This window comes from Schistocerca nitens, chromosome 7 (assembly GCF_023898315.1).
Source record: "Schistocerca nitens isolate TAMUIC-IGC-003100 chromosome 7, iqSchNite1.1, whole genome shotgun sequence".
In the NCBI taxonomy this organism is placed as follows: Eukaryota; Metazoa; Arthropoda; class Insecta; order Orthoptera; family Acrididae; genus Schistocerca; species Schistocerca nitens.
This window is the reverse complement of record NC_064620.1, coordinates 389,306,461-389,323,589: the sequence shown is the minus strand read 5'-3', so window position 1 is coordinate 389,323,589 and position 17,129 is coordinate 389,306,461. Positions and strand designations below refer to the sequence as shown.

General features: G+C 44.1%; 1 protein-coding gene across 2 annotated transcripts in view; it reads right to left on the bottom strand.

Annotated features, from left to right (window-relative positions):
* Positions 1–17,129, bottom strand: part of LOC126194711 (uncharacterized) — a 965,948-nt gene that overhangs the window by 545,609 nt on the left and 403,210 nt on the right. For both annotated transcript variants that reach the window (XM_049932947.1, XM_049932949.1), the window contains exon 3: positions 2,149–2,220. The gene's annotated coding sequence lies outside the window, so the exon portion shown is untranslated. The remainder of the gene's footprint in view (positions 1–2,148; positions 2,221–17,129) is intronic.

The window sequence follows — 17,129 nt, the reverse complement described above, 5'->3', positions numbered from 1 at the left end:
CTACACCAAGAAGAAATGTAGATGATAAACGGGTATTCATTCGACAAATATATTATACTAGAACTGACATCCGATTACATTTTCACGCAATTTGGGTGCATAGATCCTGAGAAATCAGTACCCAGAACAACCCCCTCTGGCCGTAATAACGGCCTTGATACGCTTGGGCATTGAGTCAACACAGCTTGGATGTCATGTACAGGTACAGCTGCCCATGCAGCTTCAACACGATACCACAGCTCATCAAGAGTAGTGACTGGCGTATTGTGACGAGCCAGTTGCTTGGCCACAATTGACCAGACGTTTTCAATTGGTGAGAGATCTGGAGAATGTGCTGGCCAGGGCAGCAATCGAACATTTTCTGTATCCAAAAAGGCCCGTACAGGACCTGCAACATGCGGTCGTGCATTATCCTGCTGAAATATAGGGTTTCGCAGGGATCGAATGAAGGGTAGAGCCATGGGCCGTAACACATCTGAAATGTAACGTCCACTGTTCAAAGTGCCGTCAATGCGAACAAGAGGTGACCGAGACATCTAACCAATGGCACTCTATACCATCACGCAGTGTGATACGCCAGTATGCCGATGACGAATACACGCTTCCAATGTGCGTTCACCGCGATGTCGCCAAACACGGAATCGACCATCATGATGCTGTAAACAGAACCTTGATTCACCCGAAAAAATGACATTTTGCCATTCGTGCACCCAGGTTCGTCGTTGAGTACACAATCGCAGGTGCTCCTGACTGTGATGCAGCGTCAAGGGTAACCGCAGCCATGGTCTCCGAGCTGATAGTCCATACTGCTGCAAACGTCGTCGAACTGTTCGTGCAGATGGTTGTTGTCTTGCAAACGTCCCCATCTGTTGACTCAGTGATCGAGACGTGGCTGCACGATCCGTTACAGCCGTGCGGATAAGATGCCTGTCATCTCGACTGCTATTGATACGAGGCCGTTGGGATCCAGCACGGCGTTCCGTATAACCCTCCTCAACCCACCGATTCCATATTCTGCTAACAGTCATTGGATCTCGACCAACGCGAGCAGCAATGTCGCGATACGATAAACCGCAATCGCGATACGCTACAATCCGACCCTTATCAAAGTAGTAAACGCGATGGTACGCATTTCTCCTCCTTACACGAGACATCACAACAACGTTTCACCAGGCAATGCCGGTCAACTGCTGTTGTGTATGAGAAATCGGTTGGAAACTTTCCTCATGCCAGCACGTTGTAGGTGTCGCCACCGGCGCCAACCTTATGTGAATGCTCTGAAAAGCTAATCATTTGCATATCACAGCATCTTCTTCCTGTCGGTTTAATTTCGCGTCTGTAGCACGTCATCTTCGTGGTATAGCCATTTTAAGGGCCAGTAGTGTACTTTTTGAAGTCCCTAGGTGGTAGCTGAACAATGCCACATGTATAACACAATATGCAAAACTTTAAAGATGTGTTGCCGGTATGTCGCTTAGTGTAAGTAAATTAAAAATACGAACACTAATAACCTTGATGGGTAGTGTCGACAACACTTTGGGCAACAATCTGTTAGAACGGGAGGGTCTAAAAGTCTACAGAGATGGCGGCCGGACTAAATACCTCATTTTTCTCGATTAGAGAAAACAGATCTTGTTAGTTAGATCTTGGTCGCCAGGTTCAAATTCGGCTCTGTGAATTCGAGAGAGACGCACAGAAAGGTTTCCTTATGTAATGGATTAGAAACGGGACATGGGCAGAAAAGATCAAACGAATGATAAAGGCATAAAGCCGATTCTATTGTTAACCGCCGCTTACACAATTTGTTCAATATGAGCACTGGAGACGTTGAGAAGATGTTGTGCAGTGCCAGATTTGCACCTGGTGGCCAAAATTGGAACTCATCTTTTTCCAGCGCGAATCGATTCCGCATTAAGGCATTAGCATATCTACCAAGTTTCGCTACCATACGATAATTACAGCCCACACTGGGCCTCCGTGAGTAGGTGCACGCAGTTCTGGAGCACGACTAGTGTTTTGTTGACTTGGCTCGGCACGGGCAGGGAGGTATCCGGCAGATCGCGCAGGACGCGGTGGAGCAGACAGTGGCTGCGTCACATACTGGGGCGACGCTGGACACTGGACACTGGTCGTGAAACCGATACTCACCTCACCTCAGCGTCCCTCCCCTTCCAGCGACCTAGCGACCTGGTTGCGCAGACCGTGAACTCCACGCAACGCCTGCAACAGAAACACACGCACCACTCTCAACACTTTCCCTGTTACGGCACGGCAGTCGTGCTCATCTTGCTACAAAAAAAAAAATTTCTTAACAATTTCATATGCCATTATTTTTGCAATCATAACTGGAAAAGCAGCGATCTACAAACTATATTCAATAAAAATTAAAAAGCAATCTTTAGGACATGAACACATTTATTTAAAAACAGTGACCAGTTTCAATCCGTTTTAGATCATTATCAGGCCATAGTTATTTATTTTTATTTTACGCATCTAGTTCCGTAGGACCAAATTGAGGAGCAACCTCCAAAGTCATGGAACGTGTCAATACATGAAATTACAACATAAAAGTAATAACAAATAAAATAAAATGTGTATGTACCCAAAAAGAGACAAGCCATAAGTTTATGTAAACGCAGTCAACAATACAAAACAGGAATCAGCTTAATTTTTCAAGGAACTCTTCGACAGAATAGAAGGAGTGACCCACGAGGAAACTCTTCAGTTTCGATTTGAAAGCGCCTGGATTACTGCTACGATTTTTGAATTCTTGTGGTAGCTTATTGAAAATGGATGCAGCAGTATACTGCACACCATTCTGTACAAGGGTCAAGGAAGTGCGATCTAAACGCAGATTGGATTTCGCTTAGTATTAACTGAGTGAAATCTGCTAATTCTTGGGAATAAGCTGATATTTTTAATACGAAACTACAATAAAGAATACATGTATGTAGAGGCCAGTGTAAGAGTATCCAAACTAGTGAACAGAGGTCGACAAGAGGTTCACAAACTTGTATGACTTATTGCCCGAACGGTCCGTCCGTTTCTGAGCCAAAAATATCCTTGGGGACTGGGAAGAGTTATCCCAAAATATAATACAATACGTCATAAGCGAATAAAATAAGCAAAGTAGACTACTATTCGTGTCGAACTATCATTTACTTCAGATACCGTTCGAATAGCAAAATGGCAGCATTACGTGGGCTTTCCACGACAAATTACCAACTATCTATCTGAACAAATAGAAATTTAAACTGTTCAGTTTCACTAATCATATGCCCACTCTATGAAATAAGAACGTCGGGTTTTGTTGAATTGTGGGTTACAAAATGAAAAAAAAAACTGAATCTTACTGTGATTTAGCGTTAGTTTATTTTCTACAAGCTATGAACTTATCTCTTGAACTGCACTATTTGAAACAGTATCAGTGTTGCACACAACATCCTGTACTACCAAACTAGTCTCATCAGCAAACAGAAATGTTTTAGAATCCCTTGTAATACTAGACGGCATACCATTTATATAAATAAGGAACAAGAGTGGTCCCAGCACTCATTCCTGGAGCAACCCCTCCTCCCCCCCCCCTCCCCCCTTCTGACTGTGCCACACTCAGATCCCACATCATTGCCATTCTCAACACTGTGGATAATGACCTTTTGTTGTCTGTTGTTAAAGTAAGATGTGAACCAATTGTAAGCTACTCCCCCATGTTCCATAATGGTCCAACGTATGGAGCAATATTTTGTCATCAACACAAACGCCGTAGTTAAATCTAAAAAAAAAAAAAAAATGCCTAGCGTTCAAAAACTTTTGTTTAATCCCTCCAGCACCTCACAGACAAAAGGGAACAGAGTATTTTCAGTTGTTAAGCCACTTCTAAAACAGATTTGTACTTTTGATAGCAAATTATGTGAAATAAAATGATCAATTATCCTTACATACACAGCCTTTTCAATAACTTTAGCAAACACTGATGGCATAGAAATAGGTCTAAAATTGTCTATATTATCCGTCCCCTCCTTTTTATAATGCGGCTTTACTACTGAGTACTTTTATCGTTCAGGAAACAGACTATTCTTAAAGGAAAATTTACAAATATGGCTAAGTACAGCGCTAACACGTGCAGCACAGTACTTTAATAGTCTGCTAGGTGCTACATTATGACCATGAGAGTCCGTAGTCTTCAGTGCTTTAAATATTGATTCAGTCTCAGCCTTGCCAGTATCGCAGAGGAGTTTTCCAGACATCAGTTTCGGAAACACATTTCCCAAGTGATTTACGTGATTCCCTGTAGAAATTAATTTTTTATTTAATTCACCAGCTATGCTCAGAAAGTGATTGTTAAATATTGTACGTATACATGACTTATCAGAACAGAAATATTTTCACTTCGAACTGACTTTATGCCGTCGACCTTGCGCTGCCGACTAGACATTATCCTCATGACTGGCCATACACTTTTAATTTTACCTTGTGAATAAGCTATTCTACTTGCGTCCCATACACTCTTTCCCTTCCTAAAAACGTTTTTAAGCGCCTTACAATATTGCCTGTAATGGACTACTGTAGCTCGATTGTGACTACTTCAAACATTTTGATGTAATTCCTACTTTGTTCTAAACGATATCCTTATCCCACTTGACAGCCACTCAGGCTGCCTTTCACTGATAGTACCCTGTTTAGAACGCTCTATTGGAAAGCAACTATCGAAGAATATGAGAAACGTGTTAAGGAAAGCATTATATTTGTCATCTATGTTATCGCCACTATAAACACCCAGCCACTCTTGTTCCTAAACGAGGTTTAAAAAACTCTCTATGGCATTGGATTAGCTTTTCTACATAGTTTGTAACTGTATATAACAATTGTTTGAGTACAAAAACCTTTTAGTGTCATAACGGGTGCACCATGGTCTGAAATGCCATTCAGTCTTTTACTAACAGAATGCCCATCTAGTAATGAAGAATGCAGTAACAGTAAATTTGAGACCTAGAGATATGTCTCAACAAGAATTGCAACTTAAATTGAAAGTAAATGCAGTAATTAATTGATGATATACTCAAAGGTGGCAGGCGGAGAAGGCTTTCGATAGCGTTCCTCACAAGCGTCTTCTACCAAACTGCGTGCCTACGGAGTAACGCCTCAGTTGTGCGACTGGATTCGTGATTTCCTGTCAGAAAGGTCATAGTTCGTAGTAATAGACGGAAAGTCATCGAGTAAAACAGAAGTAATATCCGGCGTTCCCCAGGGAAGTGTTATAGGCCCTCTATTGTTCCTGATCTATATTAACAATATAGGAGACAATCCGAGTAGCCGTCTTAGATTGTTTGCAGATGATGCTGTGATTAACCGTCTTGTAAAGTCCTCAGATGATCAAAACGACTTGCAAAATGATTTAGATAAGATATCTGTAAGGTGCGAAAAGTGGCAATTGACCCTGAATAAAGAAAAGTGTGAAGTTATTCACATGAGTACTAAAAGAAATCAGTTAAATTTCGATTACGCGATAAGTCACACAAATCTGAGGGCTGTAAATTCAACTAAATACTTAGGGATTACAATATAAATAACCTAAACTAGAACGATCACATAAATAACATTGTGGGTAGAGCAAACCAAAGAGATTCATTGGCAGAACACTTGGAAAGTGCAACCTCGCTTGTCCGCCCTATTCTGGAGTATTTGAGATCCGCATCAGGTGGGACTGACGGATGACATCGAAAAAGTACAAAGAAGGGCGGCTCATATTGTATTATCGCAAAATAGGGGAGACAGTGTCACAGACATGATACGTGAACTGGAGTGACGATCATTAAAACAAAGGCGTTTTTCGTTGCGACGGGATCTTCTCATGAAATTTCGATCACCAGTTTTCTCCTCCGATTGCGAAAATATTTTGTTGCCACCCACCTACATAGGGAGAAATAATCATCACGATAAAATAAGAGAAATCAGGGCTCGCACAGAAAAATTTTAAGTGCTCGTTTTTCCCGCGTGCCGTTCTAGAGAGGAGCGGTAGAGAGACAGCTTGAAGGTGGTTCATTGAACCCCTCTGCCACGCACTTTATTGTGAATAGCAGAGTAATCACGCAGATGTATACACGAGTAGGAACACTATGTACAAGACATGGATGTCAACTGGCGGACAGCGTGGGGAAGCCATAGGTTAAGAAGAAGAGGCTCCGCCCCCGCCTCCCGCCTCAGGTCAGTAGTAGTCACGTACAATGTAAAGAGAAGAGTGACAAAACTGCTATACATACGTGATTTTAGTATGGACTGACCTGCACGGAATCGAGGCGTGAACACAAAAGAACACCTTTGGGATGAGTTAAAACGTAGACTTCACCCAGACTCAAGCATCACTACCTTCTCTGGTTTCGGCTCTTGAGGAAGAATGGGCGCCATTGAGACACTTCATTAACAATGTCCCCAACAGAGTTCAAGTCTCCCTAATGTGAAGGGTGGGCACACCCCATATTAATGTACACCAGTCGATGTCCGGATACCTTTCATCAGATAGTGTAGACCCACAAACTTTCTCTAGGACGAAGATCGGGTGACTTAGCGAGCCAGCCGAGGTGTGACAGTGTGCCTGCATGTTGGTCAAACCAGAAACGAATGCGTGGGGCCCTGTGAACAAGGCTGTTGTCATCTTGGGGCTGTCTACGACATACACATCACGAAGATGTAGAAGAAAGGGTAAAATTTGGTCACCGAGAGAACTGAAAGGAATCCTCATTCTTGTTCACAGTAACCTGAGTGACTGGGCCCAAATCGTGGCCCAAAAAGAACCACTTCGAGCAGGAACTGCACACTCCACTCACTACGGTTTAATCGCCCCAGCAGGCCGTCGGTTCGCTAGACGCTTTAATTAAAATCACAACTCATCGGACCACATTACACGCCTCAAGTCAGCTACTGCCCAGTTTCTGCGTTGTCTGCAGCTTGTGCTGGGCTATCAGTAACGGCCTGTGGCCTGGTATCAGACTCCGAATGTCAGTTGCATGACCTGCATTCGTAGTGTGTGAAAGTTTAACTCGCCTTAACAAGCTACGTACTTGAGTAATAATTTCGAATTTTTAAACGGATTGTCTGAAATACAGGTCAATTCTACAATTAAAAAAGTATGGTTCGATATTTACGTCGGTACCTGAAGTTATCTATATGGTGCACTACGACAGCGCATAGATAATTGGATTTGACGTTAAATGGACGGTGATAGAATCTCCGTACACGGTCTCTCTCTCTCTCTCTAATCGTTTAGTCGGTTCCGTCTCTCCAAAACCCCTTGAACCAAAGCACGCCAATTTCTTCTGTCCTGCGCTTTCTCCAGTAGGCTTTCTATTTCGGAACGCATTACTTCTGTGATGCCATCGATCCATCTCATCCTATCAGTCTTCTTCTAGTGCCTTCGATCTTCCCCAGCCTTATTTTTTTTTTCCACTGAAACATGTCTTCTCATGATTTGTCCAAAGTAGTATCAGATCTTCCACGGAGCTCTCTGGTTTTATGCGATATTGATCTATTCGTTCTCTTTGCAGTCCATGAGAATCTAACTATAAGAAGTTTCCTCCAACACCACAATTCAAAGCAGTGTATTCTTCGCCGTTCCGCCTTTCTAATTGCTAAGGCTCACATCTATATATCACAACTGGAGAGACCATAGCCCTTACAATACGGATCTTTGTTGTTAAAGTTATAGCTCTACTCCTTAAAATCTTTCCAGGGTTTGACATCGCCTTTCTACCAAGCAGCAATAGTCTCCTCATTGCACGGCTGCAGTCATCATCACCAGAGACCAACGATTCTCCTCCTATATGCCACGAAATTATGCGTGTAGTTGCCACAATTTTCGTTTTCTTAGCATTCAGCTTAAGTGCAAGTTTTTCACTTTCTTCTTTCACCTTCAACAGGAAACTCTTTAACTCTTCTTCACTTTCTGCCAACAGTATAGTATCATTTGCATATCTGAGGTTGTTTATATCTATCCCAGTTACTTTAATTCCGGTTTCTTCTTCGTCTAGCCCGGCAATCCTCGTTACGTGCTCTGCACACAGATTGAATAACTAAGGTGATACGATGCAGCCTTGACGTACCACTTTCTGAAACTTGATCCATTTTGTTGTTCATACACAGTTCCCACCGTGGCTTCTTGGTCAGAGTATAAACTCCGTATGAGATGAATGAGATGATCTGGTATTCCTTTATTTTTTAGTACTTCCCACAATTTGGCATAACCAGTAAAGTATACATACATGTCTTTCTGGAATTCTCTTGCCTTTTCCATAATCCACTGAATGTTGGCTATTTGATCTCTGGCTCCTTTCCCTGTACGAAACCCAGCCGGTAGTTCTCGCTCTAGATACTAGCGAAGTCTATTTTGTAAGATTTTCAGCATGACTTTGCTAGCATGTGAGATAAGTGTTCGGTGATCTGAGAATTCTTTATAAATTCCCTTCTTTGGGATCAGGATGAAGACTGATCTTTTCCAGTCTGGCCACTGTTGCGTGCCCCATTTTTCCTGACATCTTGAATGCATCAGCTTCCCTGCATCCTTTCCAATGACTTTGAACAATTATGCTGCAATTCCATCATTTCCACTAGTTTTGTTTTCAGCCATATTTTCAAAAGCCCATTTAACTTCACTCTCCAAAATATCTGTCCATAGTTCTAAAATAAAATTAACTTAACGAAGCTGAAATCGTTATAGGTACAGAAAGCTGGCTGAAGCCAGAGATAAATTCTGCCGAAATTTTTACAAAGGCACAGACGGTGTTTAGAAAGCATAGATTGCATGCAACCGGTGGTGGAGTGTTCGCCGCTGTTAGTAGTAGTTTATCCTGTAGTGAAGTAGAAGTGGATAGTTCCTGTGAATTATTATGGGTGGAGGTTACACTCAACAACCGAGCTAGGTTAATAATTGGCTCCTATTACCGACCTTCAGACTCAGCAGCTTAGTGGCAGAACAACTGAGAGAAAATCTGGAATACATTTCACATAAATTTCCTCAGAATGTTATAGTCTTAGGTGGAGATTTCAATTTACCAGATATAGACTGGGGCACTCGGATGTTTAGGACGGGTGGTAGGGACAGAGCATCGAGTGACATTATACTGAGTGCTCTATCCGAAAATTACCTCGAGCAATTAAACATAGAACCGACTCGTGGAGATAACATCTTGGACCTACTGATTACAAACAGACCCGGACTTTTCGACTCTGTCGAAGGTTTATCTGTTTAGCAAAAGTAATAGAAGGCAGATTTCAGACTACCTAACAGATCAAAACGAAAATTTTTGTTCCGACACTGACAATGTTGAGTGTTTATGGAAAAAGTTCAAGGCAATCGTAAAATGCGTTTTAGACAGGTACGTGCCGAGTAAAACTGTGAGGGACGGGAAAAACCCACCGTAGTTCAACAACAAAGTTAGGAAACTACAGCGAAAGCAAAGAGAGCTTCACTGCAAGTTTAAATGCAGCCAAAACCTCTCAGACAAACAGAAGCTAAACGATGTCAAAGTTAGCGTAGGGAGGGCTATACGTGAAGCGTACAGTGAATTCGAAAGTAAAATTCTATGTACCGACTTGACAGAAAATCCTAGGAAGTTCTGGTCTTACGTTAAATCAGTAAGTGGCTCGAAACAGCATATCCAGACACTCTGGGATGCTGATGGCATTGAAACGGAGGATGACACGCGTAAAGCTGAAATACTAAACACCTTTTTTCAAAGCTGTTTCACAGAGGAAGACCGCACTGCAGTTCCTTCTTTAAATCCTCGCACAAACGAAAAAATGTCTGACATCGAAAGAATAGAAAAGCAACTGAAATCACTCAACAGAGGAAAGTCCACTGGACCTGACGGGATACCAATTCGATTCTACACAGAGTACGCGAAAAAACTTGCCCCCCCTTCTAACAGCCGTGTACGGCAAGTCTCTAGAGGAACGGCGCTGTTCTATCGTGTGTATCGGAGAGCACTGCAACATACATCACATTTCTACAGAATGATCTGCCAACGTTGCCCGAAAATGTCCCACTGGAAACGCGTCGACGTATGTGGTATCAGCATGATGGTGCACCTGCACATTCCGCAATTAACACTAGGCTGACCCTCGACAGGATGTTCGACGGGCGTTTCATAGGACGTGGAGGACGCATAAATTGGCCAGCCCGTTCTCCTGATCTTACACCTCTGGACTTCTTGCTGTGGGGTACGTTAAAGGAGAATGTGTACCGTGATGTGCCTACAACCCCAGAGGATATGAAACAACGTATTGTGGCAGCCTGCGGCGACATTACACCAGATGTACTGCGGCGTGTACGACATTCATTACGCCTGAGATTGCAATTGTGTGCAGCAAATGATGGCCACCACATTGAACATCTATTGGCCTGACATGTCGGGACACACTCTATTCCACTCCGTAATTGAAAACGGAAACCACGTGTGTACGTGTACCTCATCCCTCATGGTAATGTACATGTGCGTCAGTGAAAAAGACCAATAAAAAGGTGTTAGCATGTGGACGTAATGTGTTGTTCCAGTCTCTTCTGTACCTAAGGTCCATCACCGTTCCCTTTGGATCCCTACGTAATTCGGTGCTCTCCGATACACACGATCGAACAGCGGAGGAGTGGTACTTAAGCGTCAACTTTAGGTTACAATATCTCCGGATGTAATTAACATTTTACAATGCAACAAACGGACCTGATTACATATTTGTTTATATGTTCAGATGTGCTAACAAAACTAATGGGGTTCCATTTAAAAAAACGTAGGTTTGTGTTAAAAAACATACTTCCGTGCATTTTTGTATGGTTTGTGTTAAACACACTAGCCCCTCTCCTCAGGTTCGGTCTGTGGAATCGGTTCGTCAGTATTTGATGTGGTATACGAAATATATCCAGCGTAACTTTAGGTGACTCACCCTGTATATAAATGACCTAGTAGATAGTGTCGGAAGTTCCATGCGGCTTTTCGCGGATGATGCTGTAGTATACAGAGAAGTTGCAGCATTAGAAAATTGCAGTGAAATGCAGGAAGATCTGCAGCGGATAGGCACTTGATGCAGGGAGTGGCAACTGACCATTAACATAGACAAATGTAATGTATTGCGAATACATAGAAAGAAGGATCCTTTATTGTATGATTATACACTCCTGGAAATTGAAATAAGAACACCGTGAATTCATTGTCCCAGGAAGGGGAAACTTTATTGACACATTCCTGGGGTCAGATACATCACATGATCACACTGACAGAACCACAGGCACATAGACACAGGCAACAGAGCATGCACAATGTCGGCACTAGTACAGTGTATATCCACCTTTCGCAGCAATGCAGGCTGCTATTCTCCCATGGAGACGATCGTAGAGATGCTGGATGTAGTCCTGTGGAACGGCTTGCCATGCCATTTCCACCTGGCGCCTCAGTTGGACCGGCGTTCGTGCTGGACGTGCAGGCCGCGTGAGACGACGCTTCATCCAGTCCCAAACATGCTCAATGGGGGACAGATCCGGAGATCTTGCTGGCCAGGGTAGTTAGTTGACTTACACCTTCTAGAGCACGTTGGGTGGCACGGGATACATGCGAACGTGCATTGTCCTGTTGGAACAGCAAGTTCCCTTGCCAGTCTAGGAATGGTAGAACGATGGGTTCGATGACGGTTTGGATGTACCGTGCACTATTCAGTGTCCCCTTGACGATCACCAGTGGTGTACGGCCAGTGTAGGAGATCGCTCCCCACACCATGATGCCGGGTGTTGGCCCTGTGTGCCTCGGTCGTATGCAGTCCTGATTGTGGCGCTCACCTGCACGGCGCCAAACACGCATACGACCATCATTGGCACCAAGGCAGAAGCGACTCTCATCGCTGAAGACGACACGTCTCCATTCGTTCCTCCACTCACGCCTGTCGCGACACCACTGGAGGCGGGCTGCACGATGTTGGGGCGTGAGCGGAAGACGGCCTAACGGTGTGCGGGACCGTAGCCCAGCTTCATGGAGACGGTTGCGAATGGTCCTCGCCGATACCCCAGGAGCAACAGTGTCCCTAATTTGCTGGGAAGTGGCGGTGCGGTCCCCTACGGCACTGCGTAGGATCCTACGGTCTTGGCGTGCATCCGTGCGTCGCTGCGGTCCGGCCCCAGGCGACGGGCACGTGCACCTTCCGCCGACCACTGGCGACAACATCGATGTACTGTGGAGACCTCACGCCCCACGTGTTGAGCAATTCGGCGGTACGTCCACCCGGCCTCCCGCATGCCCACTATACGCCCTCGCTCAAAGTCCGTCAACTGCACATACGGTTCACGTCCACGCTGTCGCGGCATGCTACCAGTGTTAAAGACTGCGATGGAGCTCCGTATGCCACGGCAAACTGGCTGACACTGACGGCGGCGGTGCACAAATGCTGCGCAGCTAGCGCCATTCGACGGCCAACACCGCGGTTCCTGGTGTGTCCGCTGTGCCGCGCGTGTGATCATTGCTTGTACAGCCCTCTCGCAGTGTCCGGAGCAAGTATGGTGGGTCTGACACACCGGTGTCAATGTGTTCTTTTTTCCATTTCCAGGAGTGTATGATAGCGGAACAAACACTGGTAGTAGTTGCTTCTGTAAAATATCTGGGAGTATGTGTGCGGAACGATTTGAAGTGGAATGATCATAAAAAATTAATTGTTGGTAAGGCGGGTGCCAGATTGAGATTCATTGGGATAGTCCTTAGAAAATGTAGCCATCAACAAAGGAGGTGGCTTACAAAACACTCGTTCGACCTATACTTGAGTATTGCTCATCAGTGTGGGATACGTAACAGGTCGGGTTGACAGAGGAGATAGAGAAGATCCAAAGAAGAGCGGCGCGTTTCGTCACAGGGTTATTTGGTAAGCGTGATAGCGTTACGGAGATGTTTAGCAAACTCAAGTGGCAGACTCTGCAAGAGAGGCGCTCTGCATCGCGGTGTAGCTTGCTGTCCAGGTTTCGAGAGGGGGCGTTTCTGGATGAGGTATCGAATATATTGCTTCCCCCTGCTTATACCTCCCGAGGCGATCACGAATGTAAAATTAGAGAGATTCTAGCGCTCACGGAAGCTTTCCGGCAGTCGTTCTTCCCGCGAACCATACGCGACTGGAACGGGAAAGGGAGGTAATGACACGTAAAGTGCCCTCTGCCACACACCGTTGGGTGGCTTGCTGAGTATAAATGTAGATGTAGATGTAGATCATCATCCGCATTGTCAGTATGCAGTTCTTTCTTATACAGATCTCCTACAAATTCTGCCCACCTTTCCTTAACGTCCTCTGCTTGTTTTGAATCTTTCCCATTTCTGTCTTTTATCATTCCAATTTTCTCCTGGAATTTTCCTTTGATGGGTCTAATTTTCTTGTAAAGATCGCCTGTTTTCCTCATTCTGTTATCTTCAACTTCTTTGCACAGTTCGTTTAGGGAGACATTTTTATCTCTTCTAGCTAATTTCTGAAACTCCATATTTAAACAATGCTGATCTATCCCCTTTGAGTTTTGCTTTCCTTCGTTCTTCTGCAACTTGCAGTACCTCAACCGATAGCCATCTGTCCTTGTTATTCTTTTTCTTGGGAATGTGTTTTCCTGTTGCGTCCTTGACAGTATTGGCTACTTCTGTCCACAGTTCTTGTGGGCTTTTGGTTTCTAGCTCTAATGAATTAAAACTGTTTCGACCTTCTGCAGCGTAATCAAAGGGTAAGGTCTTAAGGTCGTATTTGCAAGATGGAACAGATTTTGCTACTTTCCTCAGTTTCAGCCGGAATTTTACTTTCCTCAGTTTCAGCCGGAATTTTACTTTCCTCAGTTTCAGCCGGAATTTTGCAATTAAGAGCTCTTGATCTCATATGCAATCATCTCCACGTTTTGTTGCAGTTGACTAAACCGCACTCTTCCGTCTCTGATTAAAAAATATGTAATCTATTTGATTCCAAGTATATAGGCGTCATTTGGGTAGGCTGGAACAGTGTGTTAGTAATAAGCAACGAATTATCTTAGCAGAATTCGAGGAGTCTCTGTCCTGTTTCATTTGTTCTACCAAGAACAAATTTTCGAGTTACACCCTCTAAAATTTGATTTCCCACTTGCGCGTTCCAATCTCGAACTATAAAGACTGATCCTTTTTTGGTGTCGACATCAGTAATTCTTGTAAATATTCATAGAACTGATCAATAACTTCCTTTTCAGCATCGGTGGTTGGCGCACGAACTTGAATGACTGTGATATTAAGGGGTTGATCTTGAAATCTGAGCCGGCCGGAGTGGCCGAGCGGTTCTAGGCGCTACAGTATGGAACCGCGCGACCGCTACGGTCGCAGGTTCGAATTTTGCCTCGGACATGGATGTTTGTGATGTCCTTAGGTTAGTTAGGTTTAAGTAGCTCCAAGTTCTAGGGGAGTGATGACCTCAGCAGCTAAGTCCCATAGTGCTCAGAGCCATTTGAACCATTTGAAGTCTGATGGACGTCACACTATGATTTTGACAGTTGCATTCCATTACAGCTTGTTCTGCTCTGTCACTAACTATGAGGGCTACTCCATTACTTCTGCTGTTCTCTTGTCCAGAATAGTGTACCATATGGCCATCCGAGGCAAATTCTCCCACGCTAGTCCACTTCATTTCACTTATTCCCAATATGTCGATGTTAATCCTCCATTTCCCTTTTGACTACATCTAATTTTCCTTGACACACGGTCTACATAACTGTAAAATGAGTATTGTCTCTTTTTAGTTACTAAAAAAATTGATGAACGCACCTTCCAATTAGAATTAAACTGATCGTCATAGCACTGCGATGGGTTCCAGTGGTATATAGCGTGAAGAATAATTGGTCTTCTTTTTACGAAGGTTTCAGTATGTACGAGAGCTGCCGTTGAGATTCTCCAGATGCTGAGTTTATGCGGAAGATAATTCTTCATGCTCATAAACGCCATTATTCTCGGACTTTAAAGTACTCTCTGCGATTCATAGCACAATTATTCTTTATTACGGCTTTGAAATATTTGTAAAGAATATTTTAAATTCAATAAGGAACCTAATTTCTTTGAGAAAGACATTTTATGCGAGTAATTCCATTTCAGGTCAGTTAAAAGTTCATACTCATAACAAGGCTAAGCAATGCAATTAATAATCATCCATCTTTTAACAGCGGATAGTATAAGTCGTTAGGCACACTGCATTGACATCCTGCAAATTGATGTCGGAGTGTCTGACCTTCGCTTTCCAGTTTATAACCCGGCCATACACTGAGGTGACGAATGTCAATGATCGGTTCAGTTGGACCAGAGGACCCAGCCCAATCCACGTTAACACAGCCCACACCAATATGGAGCCACCCGCAGGTTGCACAGTGCTATGTTGACAATTTGGGTCCATGACTTCGTGGGGTCTCCGCCACACGAATCCCATCATCAGCTCTTACCAACTGTAATCGGGACTCACCTAGCCAGGCTAAGGTTTTCCACTCCTCTATGGTCCATCCGATACGGTAACGAGCCCAGGAGAGGCGCTGCAGGCGATATGTCGTGCTGTTAGCAAAGGCACTTGCGTCGATCATCTGCTGCCATAGCCCATTAACGCCAAATTTCGCCACACTATCCCAACGCATACGTTCGTCGAATGTCCCACATTGATTTCTGCGGTTATATCACGCAGCGTTGCTTGTCTGTTAGCACTGACAACTCTACGCAAACACCGTTGCTCTCGGTCATTAAGTGAAGGTCGTAGGCCACTGCGTTGTCCGTGGTTAGAGGTAATCCCTGAAAGTTGGTGTTCGCGGCACACTCTTGACACAGCGGATATCGGAGTATAGAATTTCACAAACGATTTTCGAAATGGAATGTCCCACGCTTATAGCTACAACTACCATTCCGTGTTCAAAGTCTGTTAATTCCCGTCTGCGGCCACAATCCACAACAGGGAGCGGCAGCTTTCACAGTAGGATATTACAAACACACCATCAGGCAGTAACTGTGATTTATTTATTACCTCTTATGTCAATTAATAGTTAAAGGTTTACCATTTACTAATGTGTAAGTCATTGTCCATTTTGAATATGCCTCCTGTCAAATAATGCCCCATCTGCACAACACATAACTCGTCGTAACGTATTCCCTGGGACATTGCCGACGGCAGTTCTGATGTGAACCTTCAACTCAGGAATGGTGACACAACGTGTTCGGAACATTTTTTGCTTCAGGTAGCCCCAAAGGAAAAAGTTTGCTCATGAAAGGCCAGGTGAGGGAGGCGGCCAGGAAATGTCACCAAAACGGGAAATTACTCTGCCGGGAAATGTCTGTCGCAAGAATTCCATGCAAATTCTGGCTGTATGCAAAGTCGCTCCGTCTTGTTGAAACCGTAATTGTTCCACATCCACATCGACCATACCTAATTGGGGAAGAACGGAGTCTTGCAGCATCTTTAGGTAGCTTTCACTGGTGACAGTTACAGCCACACCGCTGTCATCCTCAAAGAAGTAAGGGCCAATAATCCCAAAGGAAGCAACTCCACACCACACTGTGACACGAGAACTGTGCAAGGGCTTGATGTGCAGTTCATGCGCGTTTACATCACTCCAATAACGCATATTCTGTTTATTCACTGAACTACATAACTTGAGATGAGCTTCATCTGACATCAGGATGGTGTGCAACATTTGTGGATTTTGGCGAAGGAGATCAAGCATGGTTAAGCAGATGTTTCGCGTGTAACCCAATCGCGAGGCCTCATTTCCTGAACAATCTGCAGCTTATATGGGTGTAAATGGAGATCTTCGTGCAATATTCTCCTGAATGAGCGATCGGACATTGCGCAGTTTGCGCATGACGACGGGCAGATCTTTTTGGGCTCCGCAATAATGCAGCACGAACATTTTCCACGGCTTCTAGTGTCGCACAGTTCTTTCACTTCTTCCCGGTTTGCCATTGCAAACAGAACCTGTTGTTCGAAATGCACGTACCCACCTCACAATGGTCCGTCCATATGGAACTTTCCCGTGACGTCTCAAATTGAAATGTGAAACGTCCCCTTAGAAAAATTAATGAATTATTGTGCTGGTAAACCCCTTACGTTATTTGATTTTCAAACAGCTAAGCAAAACTCAACGTACT